We start from the raw sequence: 20,554 nt of genomic DNA, 5'->3' as shown, positions 1-20,554 counted from the left end.
AGTATAGTTTCATCAAAACTAAAATTTTAATTTCATTCTTCCTCAAATTAGTGACTATATTATGGATATATTAGATGACATTTTGGTCTCTTTGGTGTTTATGTAGCATTTACATGATGCCTTTTGTGGAAGTTGTATGATATACTGCCATGGTTGTTTTGACCAAATACAAAGTTTAATATGCTAATGAGTTAGTTTTAGTTCCAGAGCATGCTTCTGATGATTCTTGGTGTGATGATGGGCTTCTGAATGAAATCTCAGATGCTGACTTAAACAGAGAACAGAAGAGGCGTTATGATCAATTTTATACAGTATCCTTGCAATCTATAAATGATATGCATATCCTTTGTCCAAAACTCTTCATAGTAAAACTTTTAGGGCTTTAAACTTGAGGATGTATCATATGGAACCCTTGACAAAAGTTTATAAGGGTTATCGAGATGGTATATCTGCAGGAAAGGAAGCTTCTGCCCAAGAGGGCTTCAACATTGGGTTTAAGCAATCTGCAAGCAGTGGTTACAAATGGGGAATTGTTAGAGGCATCACAAGGTGAAAAGTGATAGTATTTACTGATCTCTTTCTGCAGAAGAATTTTGGTATCTTATTTTTCCTACATTATTTCGTAGTGCATTTGTAAACCTCCCAGATCAATTCAAAGAAAAGTTAGTTAAGAAGCTTGAAGACAGATGCACGTTTCAAAGTCTTTACAAGCCCGTTCAAGAGATTTCCACGGACGATGCTCTGAGAATGTATCACTTTCAACTACAACAAGAAAATAAACAATCTCATCAAAGATCAAAAGCGACAGTATCATCGGCAATCGAAGATTTTGACTGCAATAAGTTAGACTTCTTTTTCAAGGAGCTTATGTTACTTGTAAGTGAGTCTTCTGAAATCAAAGCAAGTGTTGATGTTGTAAAAGGAGAGGAAGAAGAATGACCTTGATGTTGAAGTACTTGGAGGGATCGTTCAAATTCACTTACGTCTGAATTTTCTGGACAGATTGTAATTTTTTGATGGCCTCAGATTGCAATGAAAAGAACTGAACCATTGCTCCATTGCAGCATAATATATTTTGAGATTTTGCTTCAGAAAAATAGGTTCCAAATTTCAGAGTATTGACTATTCTTCCACTGGAACTGTGCCGTCATTTTTGGGAACGTTGAAAGCACTCATGGTTTGATAATAATCTCCTTCCGAAATGCAATACTTTTTCATTGTGTTTGATGTTGAGCATGGCCTTTCTTTTTCCTCCTAGTTTTGCACACTGTAAATATAAGCATAAGATGCTTCTCCAACAATAACGATAGAATCTGATGAGAGGTTAATCAAGTAGCACTATATTGAAATGAATGAGATACTATTTTCAAACTAATACAAACAACTCTTACACTTTTTTCTTTCCTTTTTTCTGAATAAATTTCTACTTTCAGAATGCATTTACTTCAGCTTTAAATTAACATCGTATTTCATTAATTAGATTTTTTTTTACACTAAGTTAAAGTCATATGGTTGAGTTTTTCTGATCTTTCTTATGTATTTAGCAAGTCAATTCAATAGCCATAAATTTTTGATTTGCCAAATAAATCAGCAATTACCAACTTAACTCTCTTTGACCTTTAATTAATTGTAATCTTAGATGTCTAAGCATATTACAACTATGTCATGCTCCACAATATAGTATTTGTATAAATTATAAATTATAAATTATAAACTATAAGTCTCATTAAATGTATTCATGTGTATAATTCTAGATTAATTATATATTATTTTTATAATTAATTATTATTTTTGAATGTGTCGGAGAATATTAAATCATATTGTCTTAGCATCTAGTAAAATCGGAGTCAGAATATCCAATGATCTTCAAATGGTCTGATCTCCCATATGATCTTTTGTTCTCTTTAAATATCTCATGACTCTTTTAGCTACATTCCAATGATTCATTCCATGATTGCTTAAGTATCTATCTAACATTCCAACAATGTACATTATATCTTGACGCGTACAAACCTGTGCATACATTAGACTCCCTAAAGCTAATGCATAGGAAATCTTCTGCATTTCTTAAGTTTCCAGATTTTTTTTAAGGCACTAATTGAGACTGAACTTGTCTCTCTTTGTGATAGGGGTGTCTCCTGGTTTACAATCCTATATGCTAAACCTTTTGAGTACTTTATCGATATAGTTCCTTTGTAATAATCCTAGAATACCTCGCGATCTATCTCGGTGTATCTGGATTCCTAATACAAAAGGGGCATCACCAAGATCTTTCATCTCAAAATTTCTAGATAAAAATCTCTTGGTTTCGTGCAATATGTCTATATCATTAGTGGCAAGCAGAATGTCATCCATATAAAATATTAGTAAAATAAATTTGCTCCCACTGAATTTATGATACATGCAATCATCAACAACATTCATCTTAAAACCAAATGAGATAATTACTTGATGAAATTTGTGATACTACTAAAAGGATGTTTGTTTTGTTAGGATCGAAATCGGCACTAAGAGGGGGGGAGTGTGAATTAGTGCTTACGATAAAAATTACATCGATTCGAAAATTTCGTTCGATAAAATCATATTGGAAATATGTTTAACTCGAAAACGTTCATAAAAATGTAATGAGCAAGTAAAGCAGTTTGCAATAAAGGTAAAAAACAAAATATAAATACAAACTAAGTTTTATAGTGGTTCGATCATCGTGACCTGCATCCACTCCTGATTCCTCTTCACTCAAGGCCATCGGCTTTCACTATCGATCTTCTTTCAACGGAGGAAGATCAACTATCCTTTTACACCCATTTTCTCCTTTTCACCGGTTTAGGAGATAACCTTTACAACCTCACCTCTCTCTTAAACTTCATATATAATACTGAGAGCTTGAGACGAGTTTTTATAATATTACTATAGCATTTTTCTTTTCTTTAACTCACAATTGATGTGTTTACTGAGTAAGGATGAGTAGGGCTTTTTTAGGCCCCAAATGAATTCAAATTTAGGGACCAAATGATCTCATCTTGGGTTTTCGGGGTACTAGCAATACCACCGCCTGCTAGTTTGAGACTAGGTGGTACCATCGCCTAACACAGTCTGGGAGATTGTATCTGAGCAATATTATCACCTAAACTGGCAGTGTCACAGCTTGGGCCAACTATGGGTCACTAATTGGGCCTTCCACTTGGCCCAAAATAACCCCAATTCAGGCCGAGTTAACCCATAATTGAGTTGGTCTAATTACATTCTAAACAATCCAATTAGAACTAAAACTACTTCGATCTAGACAAATTATTATAAGTAAGAATTCTAAGTTATCCAACATGTCATTGGTTCATCCGATGCTTCACCCGAACCTTCGGCATATCGTCCTCTCTTATGATGTATTGCCCAATCGACATGTTGATATCCGCAACACCCGATCTCCTTAGTGCAATGTCTGATCCTTTTGGCCCGATGCTCGAACTCATGGCACGAAGCCTTCTGCTGATATGTCGACCATTCCTCCGGTCCGACATCCAATCTTCTGACATGTTCCATTTTAGCCCAACTTTTGATTCCACCGCTTTAATCAATTTATCTTTCCTGATTGAATATAGTCCTACGTCACTTAAATGTACATTAGATCGTAAACTCATTAATTGATTTCATCGTCAAAATCCAAGATTCAATATGTTTTATCTCATAGATAGATTTTATCAATTTACATATTATTTTCTTTAGGTTCTTTTGATACAAAGTATTCTGGTTGTACCATATAAATTATTTCATCAATATTTCCATTGAGAATTGTTATTTTGACATCCATCTAAAAGAGCTCCAAATCAAAATGTGTGGCTAAAGCCATAATTATTCTAAAAGAGTCATTCGTTAAAACCGGAGAGGTTTATTTAAAGTCAATCCCTTCTTTTTGAGTATAGCCCTTTGCCACAAGACGTGCATTATATCTCTCCACATTACCATTAGAATCCCCTTTGGTTTTAAAAATTCATTTACAACCAATAGGTTTCACTCCTTCTAGTAATGGGACAAGTTCTCAAACTTTATTGTCTTGTATGGACTTATACTCTTGATTCATTGCTTTAATCCACTTATCAGAATTGGAATCCTCTATGGCTTGACAGAAGTTGATTGGATCATCTTCCATCATATCACTACTTTTTTCATGTTCCCAGAGAAATACCATATAATCATATGAAATGACACTCCTCCTTACCCTAATGGATCATCACAAAGGTGCTAGCTCTTGTGGCATATGTTCTTATGGATGTTGAGTTTGATCCTCATGAATAATTTTCTTATACTATATGAGAGTTGAAATAACTATATCCTTTTGAGGTATTGAATTTACCACATCAGTGGCAACTATATAAATTGGATTAAATTGAACCAATTCTTCCTCAAACGTAAAGTCTTTAACCTTATTTCTCCCCCCAAACTCAATATCCTTGTAGCAATACTCGTCTCAAAAATATTTATTGATTTGGGATTATAAAATTTGTACCCCTTAGATCGTTCAGAATAACCAATAAAATAATTGCTTATTGTTTGGGGTTCCAATTTCTTTTCGTTAGGCCTGTAAAGCCTTGTCTTAGATAGACAACCTATGAAAGTGTCTTAGACTAGGCTTTCTTCCGGTCCAAAGCTCATAAGGTGTTTTTGTAGTTGCTTTAATTGGTACTCTATAAGAATGTAAGCTATAGTTTTTATTGCTTCTCTTCAGGGTGACTCTGGCAAAGTAGATTAAAAAATCATATTTCTTACTATGTCTTTAAGTATGCAGTTTCGTCTTTCAACTACACCATTCATGTTAGGTGACCTTGGCATTTTATACAGAGGGATAATTCCACACTCCTCTAAGCATAGAGCAAATGGTCCTCGACGTTATTCACTTGAGCCGTCATTTCTGTTGTAATATTCCCCTCCACGGTTAGATCTAATGCTTTATATATATATATATATATATATATATATTCACTGTTGAATTAGATGCGGTCATCAAATTTGTGATCAAGATCGTAGGATCATGTGATCCTACGGCCCAGATTGAGATTTGGAGCTGGACCTGACGTTTGAATCGGATACAAAGCTTGACTAGAATGGAGTTACGAGTTGACTTAGAGTCGGTCGATTCAACTTAAGCAAGTTGGGATATAAATGTTTTGAAAAAGAAATAACGTGTCACGGCCTTCTTGGTGGTGCGCGATTGTAGGCGAACCCTAGTGGAAATACCAATCTCCAGCTCCGCAAACGAGATCAGGAATCACGGCCCACGCTCTCCTCTCCTCTCCTCCCTCTCTCTCCACCATCCTAAATACTTCACTCCTCCCTCTCCCGCGCAGCCAACCCCTTATTCCCAATGACTTGATTGAAGACGGCGGGTTTCAAAGTTGGTGAGGAGGTGCCGATGAAGGAGGAGGACGAGTTTATGCTTTTAAGAAATTGCTTCCTCGAGACCTCCTCGACATTAATCTCGTTGATAAAAGGTTCTGGTTCGATTCAAGTGATATGGATTGTTGTTATTTTGGTTTGCTCTTCATGGTATTGTTCTGTTATCGAGTGATGAGGGTTTGTTCATTTTTGTTTTCATATCCTCGTTGCCAAGAAAATAGTTCTAAGACAGAGAGAGAGCGCCGACAAACATTTCAATTCGTGTCAAAACCGACGTAGACTAACTTACCAAAAATCGAAAGCTTAAAATAAATTAATTTTTTATAAATAAAATATTAATTTGATTATGTTGTTGTAAGCTCATTTACAAGATGAGTATTTGACCCTAAGGTTTTCTCCTTTGGCAAGTACCAAGAAAAATGGCGACGCACGGACGTGAGGGGATCATTAAAACGCACGGACGGACGTGAGGGGATCATTAAATCGCACGGACGTGAGGGGATCATTAAAACGCACGGACGTGAGGGGATCATTAAAACGCACGTCCGTGCGTCGCCACCAACAGCGAAATAGGAGCGGGCGAGGAACGTGAGGGGATCATTAAAACGCACGGACGTGAGGGGATCATTAAATCGCAACTACAGAGAGAAGCAGTGTAGAACGAGGAGGTCGAGGAGCAGTGACGGCCAGGACCGAAGAGCCAAGTAAGAATCCGCCATTTCCACCGTCTCTCTCTCTCACTCTCCCTGCCTCCGGGGGTGATATGGCGAGGGCGTCTCATGCTTAGTGACGCGGTTGATATCGGATTCGGGGAGTGGCCTCCGGAGCCGTCGGATCCTGGTGGGGTTGCAGCCGCCGCCGTTCTCCCTGTAGTTGCGATTTAATGATCCCCTCACGTCCGTGCGTTTTAATGATCCCCTCACGTTCCTCGCCCGCTCCTATTTCGCTGTTGGTGGCGACGCACGGACGTGCGTTTTAATGATCCCCTCACGTCCGTGCGTTTTAATGATCCCCTCACGTCCGTGCGATTTAATGATCCCCTCACGTCCGTCCGTGCGTTTTAATGATCCCCTCACGTCCGTGCGTCACCATTTTGAGCGGAGAACGCACGGACGTGAGGGGATCATTAAAACGCACGGACGTGAGGGGATCATTAAAACGCACGTCCGTGCGTCGCCACCAACAGCGAAATAGGAGCGGGCGAGGAACGTGAGGGGATCATTAAAACGCACGGACGTGAGGGGATCATTAAATCGCAACTACAGGGAGAACGGCGGCGGCTGCAACCCCACCCGGATCCGACGGCTCCGGAGGCCACTCCCCGAATCCGATATCAACCGCGTCACTGAGCATGAGACGCCCTCGCCATATCACCCCCGGAGGCAGGGAGAGTGAGAGAGAGAGACGGTGGGGTTCGGATTGGGTATCGAATCGGCAATAAGGAAGGATGAGTTGTGTCGACTTTAATCGTCCCAACTAGCTAAAAGGTTGAGAAAATTTAAAACTGATCTGAGTCATGTATGAAACTAAGCAAATTAGATTTGGGTTTGGTTTGATTAGACCTGATAAGTTTTGATATATCCCATAGACAAAAATTTAGGACCTTAGTTAAGTCGATTCGAATACCTTCGTTCTAGTTATAAGACATAGTTTTGTTCTGGATTGACTCATCACGGATGACCTTTATTGGCCATCTATATAGATCAGACTGATCCAACACACATGCATATACAAATAAATATTAGGTTTGGGTATCGAATTGAGGTTGAACCCAGATTGGGTCGGTGGGGTTCGGATTGAACCCAACCGCCGCTGCAGCTCTCAGGCTTATGGTCATCCACGTCTCCCATCGACAAGAATCCACGGACGAGGTTCCCTTACCTTTGCATCTTCTATATTGACGAGACCACTCTCATATCAATTTGAGACGCGCAACGCGGTCAATTGGCGTCCACGAGGCTGTCTATAATTATCATTCTTCGGTGTGATACGATGCGCTCGAGATGGGCCATATGAAGATGCAGCCAAAATTTTTTTACCGTTAGATTTACCAATCACACGAATCTCGATGCAATCACGCTGGCTTATACCCACTTCGATAGGATGCGCTCGACCTCACTGTATTGTTCCCTGGAAATACTTTTATGCACTTTAGCCCGGTACCTTACAAGCTACTCGCATTGTTATTGAAATCTTATGAACGGGGCCATTCTGGGTGGGCCATTGATGCGCTGGTATCTGCGCGGGTAACAATTTTGCATTCATGGGAATCGCTACAGATATGCCTCTCTTGTCCTCGTCTGCCTCTCCTTTCTCCGTTTCCATTTACCTCTTTATCTGTTGGTCGGAGAGGGGACCGCGAGATCCGCTTCTTCTCCATCGCCACCGCGAGATCCGCTTCTTCTCCATCGCCGCCGCCGCCTCTCTCCTCTCTCCTCTCTCACGGGGTTTCGTCGTTGCCTTCTAATCTGAGGTAGTTGTCGTGCTTGCCCTCTTGTGTTATTGGGTTTCTTCTACTTGTTTGTCTCAGAGGATGCAACCCTAGGTGTTGAATCGTCCTCGTGTGGTTAGATTCCCTTTATTGGGTTTTTTCTGGCTATGTTCTTGGATTGTTGTTTCTGCTTGCAACATCTTGTTAGTATTTTATTTTCTTGTCCTTGATTATTTGGTTGTTTCTTGGAAATCTAGGTTTTCATTTAATTGTACGCCTTTATAGCTTGCGAGTAGAATTAGCGCATAAGTTTAGGTAATATTGAGCTGAAATTGTCGCTATGCACATGATTGCTTCCAAATCTCCTTAAATGGTATCGTAATATAATACGAGAGATTAAATGGTGTGCAAATTTATATGAAATAAGGGTAATAGTTGGTGAATAATGTTTTTGATTCAATTTGTCTTAATAAATTAATTGATGTGGGATCTTTCAAGCTTATTATTACCTACCTAATTTTCTTTTTATATCTTATTTTTTGTCTGTTAGTTCGTTTCAGAATTTTTTGCCCTGGTACATGCTGTATGAGTGATTATATTACAATGAATTAGAATATCATTGACACCTTTTCAATTTTCCTATCCATCATTTAATTTTTCGACTCTGGAACATTGATGCACCTCATTTCCTTATGCATCGATTCCTTCACAATTTAATTGTTTCTTTTTTGCTGTCTTTAACTTGCTAGAAGGTATGATCCTTTCTAGATTCAAGATTAAATAAAAAAAGCAGCAGCATTAATTTGTTGTCTTTGATTGATAGATATGCACTAGGAACTCATATTTATAATGTTTATCACAAGGGACAAGACATTTAATTTAGATCGACTAGTAGAGGGACTCATCATAAGAATCGAAGGATATCTGAAGCTGGTCCTTTTTATGATTCAGTACTGTACTGTTAGCTACTTTATATTATTCAGAACTATTGATAATGATACGACTTTATAAGGAACTCCCATGTAATACGATTTATACATTTGTACACATGCAAGTGGATTGCTATGGAAGACGAAATTCCTATTTCGTGATAAGAATTTTTTATGATTGTGACAGATTATACTTTACTGGACAAACACTATAATGATATATATATATATGTATATATATATATATATATATATATATATAAATATATATATATATATATATATATATATATATATATATATATATATATATATATATATTCACTGTTGAATTAGATGCGGTCATCAAATTTGTGATCAAGATCGTAGGATCATGTGATCCTACGGCCCAGATTGAGATTTGGAGCTGGACCTGACGTTTGAATCGGATACAAAGCTTGACTAGAATGGAGTTACGAGTTGACTTAGAGTCGGTCGATTCAACTTAAGCAAGTTGGGATATAAATGTTTTGAAAAAGAAATAACGTGTCACGGCCTTCTTGGTGGTGCGCGATTGTAGGCGAACCCTAGTGGAAATACCAATCTCCAGCTCCGCAAACGAGATCAGGAATCACGGCCCACGCTCTCCTCTCCTCTCCTCCCTCTCTCTCCACCATCCTAAATACTTCACTCCTCCCTCTCCCGCGCAGCCAACCCCTTATTCCCAATGACTTGATTGAAGACGGCGGGTTTCAAAGTTGGTGAGGAGGTGCCGATGAAGGAGGAGGACGAGTTTATGCTTTTAAGAAATTGCTTCCTTGAGACCTCCTCGACATTAATCTCGTTGATGAAAGGTTCTGGTTCGATTCAAGTGATATGGATTGTTGTTATTTTGGTTTGCTCTTCATGGTATTGTTCTGTTATCGAGTGATGAGGGTTTGTTCATTTTTGTTTTCATATCCTCGTTGCCAAGAAAATAGTTATAAGACAGAGAGAGAGCGCCGACAAACATTTCAATTCGTGTCAAAACCGACGTAGACTAACTTACCAAAAATCGAAAGCTTAAAATAAATTAATTTTTTATAAATAAAATATTAATTTGATTATGTTGTTGTAAGCTCATTTACAAGATGAGTATTTGACCCTAAGGTTTTCTCCTTTGGCAAGTACCAAGAAAAATGGCGACGCACGGACGTGAGGGGATCATTAAAACGCACGGACGGACGTGAGGGGATCATTAAATCGCACGGACGTGAGGGGATCATTAAAACGCACGTCCGTGCGTCGCCACCAACAGCGAAATAGGAGCGGGCGAGGAACGTGAGGGGATCATTAAAACGCACGGACGTGAGGGGATCATTAAATCGCAACTACAGAGAGAAGCAGTGTAGAACGAGGAGGTCGAGGAGCAGTGACGGCCAGGACCGAAGAGCCAAGTAAGAATCCGCCATTTCCACCGTCTCTCTCTCTCACTCTCCCTGCCTCCGGGGGTGATATGGCGAGGGCGTCTCATGCTTAGTGACGCGGTTGATATCGGATTCGGGGAGTGGCCTCCGGAGCCGTCGGATCCGGGTGGGGTTGCAGCCGCCGCCGTTCTCCCTGTAGTTGCGATTTAATGATCCCCTCACGTCCGTGCGTTTTAATGATCCCCTCACGTTCCTCGCCCGCTCCTATTTCGCTGTTGGTGGCGACGCACGGACGTGCGTTTTAATGATCCCCTCACGTCCGTGCGATTTAATGATCCCCTCACGTCCGTCCGTGCGTTTTAATGATCCCCTCACGTCCGTGCGTCGCCATTTTGAGCGGAGAACGCACGGACGTGAGGGGATCATTAAAACGCACGGACGTGAGGGGATCATTAAAACGCACGTCCGTGCGTCGCCACCAACAGCGAAATAGGAGCGGGCGAGGAACGTGAGGGGATCATTAAAACGCACGGACGTGAGGGGATCATTAAATCGCAACTACAGGGAGAACGGCGGCGGCTGCAACCCCACCCGGATCCGACGGCTCCGGAGGCCACTCCCCGAATCCGATATCAACCGCGTCACTAAGCATGAGACGCCCTCGCCATATCACCCCCGGAGGCAGGGAGAGTGAGAGAGAGAGACGGTGGAAATGGCGGATTCTTACTTGGCTCTTCGGTCCTGGCCGTCACTGCTCCTCGACCTCCTCGTTCTACACTGCTTCTCTCTGTAGTTGCGATTTAATGATCCCCTCACGTCCGTGCGTCGCCACCAACAGCGAAATAGGAGCGGGCGAGGAAGACGAGATCGAGAGACGGAGCTTCACTCGTCCCACCCAGTTGTCCCGCTCGTCGAAAACCCCTACCTTTGCTCCTCAGGCGATCGATCCCGTCGTCGAGCCCTGCCCCCAGGTTTGCCTCCACTCCTTTCTCCTACCCCGTTCCTATTGCGACGCATTGATATGCTCTTGTTTCTTTTGCTATGGAGCTCGTCTCGATTTCCGTTTAATTGCTCAGGGTTGTATTTGTTCTGCGTGGATTCTCGGTTCTATTTGGATTACGCCTTTTCTTCTATGTTTCTCGTGAGGTTCATCGTGGCGGATCCTCTTGGGAAATCTCAATTAGGGTTTGGATTGTGGGGGCGTGGGGCTTTAATTTGATTAATTATGTTATTTGGATTGTTGATTGCTCGAATTTGGATGGTGAATCACGGGAAGTGCCATTGTGTAACATTTATTTATGTTTTGTAGATAAGAGTTTTTGGTCCTTCCGCAGCTACTCAAGTGCTCGGCCTATTGTCAGAGCTGGAATGGAGGGCATAAATGGTATATAAACTTGGTCTTGTTTTTCATTGTTTAGCTATAAGTTGTGTTGTCAAAGCTTTGGGAGTTGAGATGCATTAAAGAGAGTTTGCAATTTTGTTACAAGCATTGATTGAAAAGGCGCTAGGTGCCAAAAGGTGCTAAGGTCCAAAAACGTCCGAGGTGCTAGGCGTTCGTCTGAGTGAAGCGAGACGCTAAAATATAAAAATATATAATATAATTAATAAATATATTTATTTAAATAAAAATATATCATTTATTCTGAAACCTAATAATAATTTTAAATAAATAAAAATTAATAGTATTAAAATCAAAATAATATATTATTAATCTAATAAATAAAAATACTATTACTAGTATATAGTTAGTAGCAAGGTCTATCATACCGAAGCGTACCATCCGTACCCGGCGGTACGTACCGATCCGATAGGTTACCGGTATGCGGATCGCCCGATACCGCTACAGTGCTACAGTATGAAAAAAGTATAAAATTGTTCGGTACGCCCTGATGTACCGCCCGGTACACCGGTACCGTACCGTACCGTACCGAGCTCGGGTCGAAACGCCTGTACGGTACGGTACGACGAACCTTGGTTAGTAGCATATTGTTAATATATTGATAACAGTATACTATTGAAGTAAGAAGAGTGTGAGTAAGAGGAAGACTGAGGCTACTGACTGAGAGCAGCGGCAGCGGTAGCAACGAGAAGCGATAGTGGCAGCGGCAGCGGTAGCGGCGAGCGATGGCAACGGGAGCGGCGATAGTGGCAACGACAGTGTTAGTAACGAGTAGCGGGAGTAGGAGCGGCGAGCGGCGATAGTGGCAGCAGCAGCAGTAGTAGCGAGCAGAGGCAGCGGGAGCGGCAACAGTGTCAACGGGAGCAGGAGTGGCGAGCGACGATAGTGGCAGCGACAGCAGTAACAGCGAGTAGTGGCAGCGGGAGTGGCGATAGTGGCAGCGGTAGCAGCGAGCAGGGGGGAGCGAGAGCGGGAGCGGCGAGCGACGACAGTGGCAGCGGCAGCGAGAGCAAGAGCGACGAGCGACGATAGTGGCAGCGATAGCGGTAGCAGTGGCAGCGGCAGTGGGAGTGGAAGTGGCGAGCGGGGTTAGAGTTGGGGAAGTCGTGAGAAGAAGGCTGATATCGGTGCTTTAGTTGGTTCGATTGGACCAACTAAAGCACCGGAGATTGAACCAGACCTAAAACGCTGGTTCGGTCGCTGGGTTTAACCCGGGTGCTCGCCCGACGCCTGGGCTCGGGCGAGCGCCCAAGCGACGCGCTTCGGGCCTCCCCTCGCTTAGGAAGATGAACTTGACTTCGATATTTTCTGTTTCTATATCACTTTATTTCAATGCTTGGCAACACTGATATATCTAAGCTTGCATGCTGCTTTACTTCACTTAAGAGGTATATCTTTTAGAAAGCTTTAATCTGATTTTGGATTCCAATTTTAGGCTGCAGTACACTAGAAACTTGTTATGGACTGCTAACAATCTTGACATGTTTATGTTTTATCAATGAAATCAACCATAAAATTGCTTTTATTTTCATATACAACAGTTCTTAACTCTGAAAATAAAAAGTATGTAATGTCAGCAGTAGGTTGACATAAAGGAAAACTTGCATATACCTCCATAGTATAATAGCAAGAAATAATGTGTGAAGAATAGGGTTTCAGTTTCCTCACCTTCTTAACCATTTGCATTTGCAAACATGGGATAATAGTGATGGACTATTCAACTCTACTATGCAACTCTAACAATTGTGACTTGTCTGTATATATTGTGCAATTGTGACTTCACGCAAGATGCACAAGATGACACAGGAGAGTTCAAGAATGAAGATATAAAGATATCTTGATGTATTTTTTTTCGAGATGATGTGGAATTTATAATTGTCTCACTTTGATATTGATTTTTGGATAAAATAAAGATTGTAATGTGAAGTTTCAAATATCAATAATTTTATCTTGAATTTATGAAAAAGTTTTGGTATGATTTTGAAATTATTAAAAATTGATAGGTAATTAATAAAATTATTATTGACAGTATAGTGACACTCAAATAATCCATTACTAATTTTTTTTATATTTTAGTGACAGGTCAAGCCATCACTAAATTATTATTATCTTTTCCATTTAATCAGTAAGAGTTAATTATATTGTCACTAAAATTGTTAGTCAATTCTTTTAGTGACAGAAGTGTTCATAACCAATTGTTGTCACAGAAATATTAATTTATCAATTTATTTATTTTTAGCGATAGAATTTAATGTTTTAGCTACAAATATAAACTATCACTAAAAACTATAATTTAATGACATATGTGTCTTTTTTTGTTACTAAAACTTTTAGCCACGAGATCTATGCTGACGGAAGCTAGTGATGGCTCATTTTGCACTAATTCTTTTAGTGACAACTTTTGTTCATGGTTAATAACTATTTTTCTTATAGTGTAGGGGGCATGTGACCTGTATGTGTGCCAATATCTCAAGGAGCAGAGGAAACCAATGGCCTCGATCGCTTCCTCGACATGGCACCACCCCACCCCCCTATTCCGATCGATTTCGATCAGCGTTGGCTTGGCTGTGTCGACGACCAATCGGGCAACACTTCTCAACTTTAATCCATGGACCAAAGAGGTCCAGCTCTAAGTGAGAAGACCCAACCTCCCTTAGGGTAATAGAGCCATCTAAATCGGAAGGGGGTTGCTCCACACCCTTTTGGGGGTCGGCCTTGTGAGAAGAGTCCAGAAAAACAAGGGAGGAAGTCAAAGAAGTCATCGAAACTAGAGGGCAAATCCACTTTATGACCCACACAACTATACTTGAAACACACCAAAGGTAAATTCTCATATGAAACAGTTTGGAAAATTCCTTTCTTTAGGTGACCCAGTCATACTGCTTATGGGGTTTTGAAAGATCGATTTCTATACTAACCTTACATATCGACCCCTTTCAAACGAGAAAGAACATTCATCATTCTTTAGGGGACGACCTAGGAGAGAACCAAGATTAATAACACATTCTGTTCCAGTACTCCAAAGGAAGATTGACGAACTACACCTAGATAGGGACAGATGAGATCCTCTCTGTGAGAGGCTGGAAATTAGCTTTCTTGGGCATCAGATACAAAACCTCCCCTCGAATGGTCCATGGTCCCTCGGTGAGGATGCGAACAACCTCCGCTTTAGAAAAAAATTGAAAGCAAAAAAAAACCTTAAGCCAAATTGATCACTTGGGACACCAAAGAACATTTCCATTAGTGAGAAACCACATATTTCAGGAAATCCAAAGTCGAAGTCGGAGGAAATGATTGATCAAACTAGATATTCAAGGTTTTTGCCATTCATGAGGAGTTTTTTCGTCAAATTCGATGAAATCCTTAGAAGCATCATAGATCCGGTTAAACAAAGAAGAAGATAGTAGTGAACTTGCATCTGGCCCATATGAAGGACCAATTAACATCAATGCCTAAGAGATGCTCTTTCCAGTGAAAGGGCCATCCAATTGGCTCTTCTTGGAAGGCGGAGGGGCATTGGAAGGATCCCGATGGAGTGGCCCATTTTTCTTGGTACTTGCCAAAGGAGAAAACCTTAGGGGTCTGGCTTGGCATCACTCCAGGAACCCTAACTGAAGGGATCGACACCACAGAAGAAGATGATGACACCCTAGGGAGGGGAACAACAATGGATGCAAGGAGAGAGCCAAGTAGGGGATGTGAAGCCAGTAGTTGGGGGCGGGGGGGGGTGGGGAAGGGTGTGGTTGGGTCGCATCAAAGGTGGAATTAAGGAGGGAGAAGGCAATGGGGTTGTCCTTATCGCCTTAGAAACCCAGAGCTTCTCTCTCTAAGGAAAGAAGAGAGTTCCCTACTCTCTCACAAATTTATTTAATGCATTACAATCGACCATATCTTGTTCAGAACTTCACGGTTAGCCCCCAATTCCCTTCTCGCACTTTTCTAGTTCGAAAACCCTAAAGAAGATGCAGTGCAAGATTCTTTTCCGCCATCAATCTGGTCCTCATGATTAATCTAGGACTATGTGTTTTTGCTGCTTATCGATCCGATTGATGTGATTCTCCCGATAAGCTCTAACTCTGATGGCTGCCCTCCCTCCGCAAGCGGACAACTTCTAGATCACCCTTGTTCTTTCCCTCAGTGAGCTTTTTTTTTCCTCATAAATTTGATACTTTTGGTCATATTTTTATATGAAAAAGGTTTACTTGGTGGAATTGGTGGCACCTGCTATTTCTATTCTTCTGTTTCTCTTTGGAACAAATTGATTTATTTGTAGGACATGCTTAGATCATCACAAGAGGATGAAGGTAAAAAGTTTGCTATGAGGTTTGTTACCAATACTAGATATTTGCAAAGTTTTTAGCATTGTGGTGAGGCACTGCGGTTATATCTCTGAGACTTATGTGATGGTATATTTAATTTTGAAGTGTTCAATATTGGTTGGCATGTAGGACGAGCAACAACAAATTACTTTCATAGTGGAGGAATAGAAAGAGAAAAGTGAAAGATAATAACTAAAAATAATAAGCAAATGTATAACTATCCAATTGGCTCAAAGATAACACTCCTAGGATAGAAGTCTTGCACCTCCGCATGCCTCACAAGGTGGGAAAGGAAAAAAACTTGATTCATGGATCCTTTTTTTATTCATACATTACAATGTTATAGCCCATTTTTATATGCTCAAGTATAAGAATAAAAAGAAAATTACAGAAATTTAAAAAATTACAATCGCATCAAATCAAATATATGATATCTTGTTCTTCGTTTCTGATTTGATTTGAGAAATAGTCTTCCTCTCTTCATGATATTTTTGATTGATAATCTTTCATCTTTATAGAGATGAATCTTTAAGATATTCAATCAAGATTTGTAATTTTCAATAATATGATTTCTTTTTTGTTGTATTTTTTCTTTCTTTTTCTCCTCGTTGAGTAGATATTTTCATGTTATTACATATGTAAAATATCTCTAAACAAATTAAATTTATTTTATTAATAAATTAATTTAATTGCTCATGCATCATATTGTTTTACTGTTTCTTTTTCATTTCTGCTATTGAGCGAGCATGCACATGTGGAGATTTTGGAATCGAATGAATTGTTCCTTTAAAGTCAGAGACGATTGAATTTGATTGGCCTAGATGCATGCATAGCAATTCATGTGCAGAGTATAGTTTCATCAAAACTAAAATTTTAATTTCATTCTTCCTCAAATTAGTGACTATATTATGGATATATTAGATGACATTTTGGTCTCTTTGGTGTTTATGTAGCATTTACATGATGCCTTTTGTGGAAGTTGTATGATATACTGCCATGGTTGTTTTGACCAAATACAAAGTTTAATATGCTAATGAGTTAGTTTTAGTTCCAGAGCATGCTTCTGATGATTCTTGGTGTGATGATGGGCTTCTGAATGAAATCTCAGATGCTGACTTAAACAGAGAACAGAAGAGGCGTTATGATCAATTTTATACAGTATCCTTGCAATCTATAAATGATATGCATATCCTTTGTCCAAAACTCTTCATAGTAAAACTTTTAGGGCTTTAAACTTGAGGATGTATCATATGGAACCCTTGACAAAAGTTTATAAGGGTTATCGAGATGGTATATCTGCAGGAAAGGAAGCTTCTGCCCAAGAGGGCTTCAACATTGGGTTTAAGCAATCTGCAAGCAGTGGTTACAAATGGGGAATTGTTAGAGGCATCACAAGGTGAAAAGTGATAGTATTTACTGATCTCTTTCTGCAGAAGAATTTTGGTATCTTATTTTTCCTACATTATTTCGTAGTGCATTTGTAAACCTCCCAGATCAATTCAAAGAAAAGTTAGTTAAGAAGCTTGAAGACAGATGCACGTTTCAAAGTCTTTACAAGCCCGTTCAAGAGATTTCCACGGACGATGCTCTGAGAATGTATCACTTTCAACTACAACAAGAAAATAAACAATCTCATCAAAGATCAAAAGCGACAGTATCATCGGCAATCGAAGATTTTGACTGCAATAAGTTAGACTTCTTTTTCAAGGAGCTTATGTTACTTGTAAGTGAGTCTTCTGAAATCAAAGCAAGTGTTGATGTTGTAAAAGGAGAGGAAGAAGAATGACCTTGATGTTGAAGTACTTGGAGGGATCGTTCAAATTCACTTACGTCTGAATTTTCTGGACAGATTGTAATTTTTTGATGGCCTCAGATTGCAATGAAAAGAACTGAACCATTGCTCCATTGCAGCATAATATATTTTGAGATTTTGCTTCAGAAAAATAGGTTCCAAATTTCAGAGTATTGACTATTCTTCCACTGGAACTGTGCCGTCATTTTTGGGAACGTTGAAAGCACTCATGGTTTGATAATAATCTCCTTCCGAAATGCAATACTTTTTCATTGTGTTTGATGTTGAGCATGGCCTTTCTTTTTCCTCCTAGTTTTGCACACTGTAAATATAAGCATAAGATGCTTCTCCAACAATAACGATAGAATCTGATGAGAGGTTAATCAAGTAGCACTATATTGAAATGAATGAGATACTATTTTCAAACTAATACAAACAACTCTTACACTTTTTTCTTTCCTTTTTTCTGAATAAATTTCTACTTTCAGAATGCATTTACTTCAGCTTTAAATTAACATCGTATTTCATTAATTAGATTTTTTTTTACACTAAGTTAAAGTCATATGGTTGAGTTTTTCTGATCTTTCTTATGTATTTAGCAAGTCAATTCAATAGCCATAAATTTTTGATTTGCCAAATAAATCAGCAATTACCAACTTAACTCTCTTTGACCTTTAATTAATTGTAATCTTAGATGTCTAAGCATATTACAACTATGTCATGCTCCACAATATAGTATTTGTATAAATTATAAATTATAAATTATAAACTATAAGTCTCATTAAATGTATTCATGTGTATAATTCTAGATTAATTATATATTATTTTTATAATTAATTATTATTTTTGAATGTGTCGGAGAATATTAAATCATATTGTCTTAGCATCTAGTAAAATCGGAGTCAGAATATCCAATGATCTTCAAATGGTCTGATCTCCCATATGATCTTTTGTTCTCTTTAAATATCTCATGACTCTTTTAGCTACATTCCAATGATTCATTCCATGATTGCTTAAGTATCTATCTAACATTCCAACAATGTACATTATATCTTGACGCGTACAAACCTGTGCATACATTAGACTCCCTAAAGCTAATGCATAGGAAATCTTCTGCATTTCTTAAGTTTCCAGATTTTTTTTAAGGCACTAATTGAGACTGAACTTGTCTCTCTTTGTGATAGGGGTGTCTCCTGGTTTACAATCCTATATGCTAAACCTTTTGAGTACTTTATCGATATAGTTCCTTTGTAATAATCCTAGAATACCTCGCGATCTATCTCGGTGTATCTGGATTCCTAATACAAAAGGGGCATCACCAAGATCTTTCATCTCAAAATTTCTAGATAAAAATCTCTTGGTTTCGTGCAATATGTCTATATCATTAGTGGCAAGCAGAATGTCATCCATATAAAATATTAGTAAAATAAATTTGCTCCCACTGAATTTATGATACATGCAATCATCAACAACATTCATCTTAAAACCAAATGAGATAATTACTTGATGAAATTTGTGATACTACTAAAAGGATGTTTGTTTTGTTAGGATCGAAATCGGCACTAAGAGGGGGGGAGTGTGAATTAGTGCTTACGATAAAAATTACATCGATTCGAAAATTTCGTTCGATAAAATCATATTGGAAATATGTTTAACTCGAAAACGTTCATAAAAATGTAATGAGCAAGTAAAGCAGTTTGCAATAAAGGTAAAAAACAAAATATAAATACAAACTAAGTTTTATAGTGGTTCGATCATCGTGACCTGCATCCACTCCTGATTCCTCTTCACTCAAGGCCATCGGCTTTCACTATCGATCTTCTTTCAACGGAGGAAGATCAACTATCCTTTTACACCCATTTTCTCCTTTTCACCGGTTTAGGAGATAACCTTTACAACCTCACCTCTCTCTTAAACTTCATATATAATACTGAGAGCTTGAGACGAGTTTTTATAATATTACTATAGCATTTTTCTTTTCTTTAACTCACAATTGATGTGTTTACTGAGTAAGGATGAGTAGGGCTTTTTTAGGCCCCAAATGAATTCAAATTTAGGGACCAAATGATCTCATCTTGGGTTTTCGGGGTACTAGCAATACCACCGCCTGCTAGTTTGAGACTAGGTGGTACCATCGCCTAACACAGTCTGGGAGATTGTATCTGAGCAATATTATCACCTAAACTGGCAGTGTCACAGCTTGGGCCAACTATGGGTCACTAATTGGGCCTTCCACTTGGCCCAAAATAACCCCAATTCAGGCCGAGTTAACCCATAATTGAGTTGGTCTAATTACATTCTAAACAATCCAATTAGAACTAAAACTACTTCGATCTAGACAAATTATTATAAGTAAGAATTCTAAGTTATCCAACATGTCATTGGTTCATCCGATGCTTCACCCGAACCTTCGGCATATCGTCCTCTCTTATGATGTATTGCCCAATCGACATGTTGATATCCGCAACACCCGATCTCCTTAGTGCAATGTCTGATCCTTTTGGCCCGATGCTCGAACTCATGGCACGAAGCCTTCTGCTGATATGTCGACCATTCCTCCGGTCCGACATCCAATCTTCTGACATGTTCCATTTTAGCCCAACTTTTGATTCCACCGCTTTAATCAATTTATCTTTCCTGATTGAATATAGTCCTACGTCACTTAAATGTACATTAGATCGTAAACTCATTAATTGATTTCATCGTCAAAATCCAAGATTCAATATGTTTTATCTCATAGATAGATTTTATCAATTTACATATTATTTTCTTTAGGTTCTTTTGATACAAAGTATTCTGGTTGTACCATATAAATTATTTCATCAATATTTCCATTGAGAATTGTTATTTTGACATCCATCTAAAAGAGCTCCAAATCAAAATGTGTGGCTAAAGCCATAATTATTCTAAA

This window comes from Musa acuminata, chromosome BXJ2-5, assembly GCF_036884655.1.
Source record: "Musa acuminata AAA Group cultivar baxijiao chromosome BXJ2-5, Cavendish_Baxijiao_AAA, whole genome shotgun sequence".
Taxonomy (NCBI): Eukaryota; Viridiplantae; Streptophyta; class Magnoliopsida; order Zingiberales; family Musaceae; genus Musa; species Musa acuminata.
Note: the sequence above shows the minus strand (reverse complement) of the source record.